At 56.0% G+C, this 796-nt stretch overlaps 1 protein-coding gene across 1 annotated transcript in view; it reads right to left on the bottom strand.

The window, feature by feature from the left end:
• Positions 1-515, bottom strand: part of LOC115871970 (zinc finger protein 343-like) — a 9,080-nt gene extending 8,565 nt beyond the window's left edge. Inside the window, exon 1 of the mRNA XM_030887481.2 lies at positions 139-515. The gene's annotated coding sequence lies outside the window, so the exon portion shown is untranslated. The remainder of the gene's footprint in view (positions 1-138) is intronic.
• Between the last annotated feature and the right edge of the window lie 281 nt (positions 516-796).

Below are 796 nucleotides of genomic sequence, written 5' to 3'. Positions count from 1 at the left end.
GCCCCCGGCGCGCGCGGTGACGTCAGAAGGCGCGTCCAGTCGCCGGCGCGGCTCCGAGCCCGCGCTCCGCTTTGAAAGGCAGCCGCGCCCGGGAGCAGCGGTGTCCGGCTCGGACTTCGTGACTAAGCGCCCGCTTACCTTCTTGCTGAAGGTCGTCCAACCACGGTCCCCACAACCATCACGGAAACCTGACGACGTCCCTTTGATGCAGCGACTGCGCATTCTTTCCGTCTTTGGATGCTTCCTGCATCCCTCAATCTATCGCCCGAATTTAGAAGCATTCAGTGTCGCAGCTCGAGGGATGAACTTTTTCTTGAGTTCTTTCAGCTTCAGGTAGGCTGATTGTGTTCTTCCCTTTTGCTTTTGAACTCTCGGTTTTTGCAAACAGGCCAATCCAAACACCTGTTTGTTATCCAAACCCGAGGGTTACAGGGACACTTATGTCCACGCAGACTGCCCTGACTTCTCTGATGCTCAGCGAGCACTACAATCCTCCCCCGACAGTTGGAGCGTGCGGCGTTGGGTCGGACCAGAAATGAAGACACGGGCACGGGAAAGGCGGCTTAACACCAGCGAAGGGCTGACACCTCGGGCTGGCTGTCGCCCCGATGGCCGCCCTGCACGGTCTTTTATTCCCTCTGCTAAGCACGTATGCACTTCCTCAAAGTAAACAAGGAACGAGGGAGCAGACTAAGCACTAGGTTTTCAAAACAAAACTGCCTTATCAGGAAACTCAAGGTTTATGTCCTTGGGAAGGACCACAGCGCCTTCCGTCCAGCTCCAAGAAATGCATCCA

The sequence above is a fragment of the Echinops telfairi genome, unplaced genomic scaffold, assembly GCF_000313985.2.
Source record: "Echinops telfairi isolate 266 unplaced genomic scaffold, ASM31398v2 ScPeMD7_7413;HRSCAF=8451, whole genome shotgun sequence".
Lineage (NCBI taxonomy): Eukaryota > Metazoa > Chordata > Mammalia > Afrosoricida > Tenrecidae > Echinops > Echinops telfairi.
This window is presented reverse-complemented; position numbering and strand designations above follow the sequence as displayed.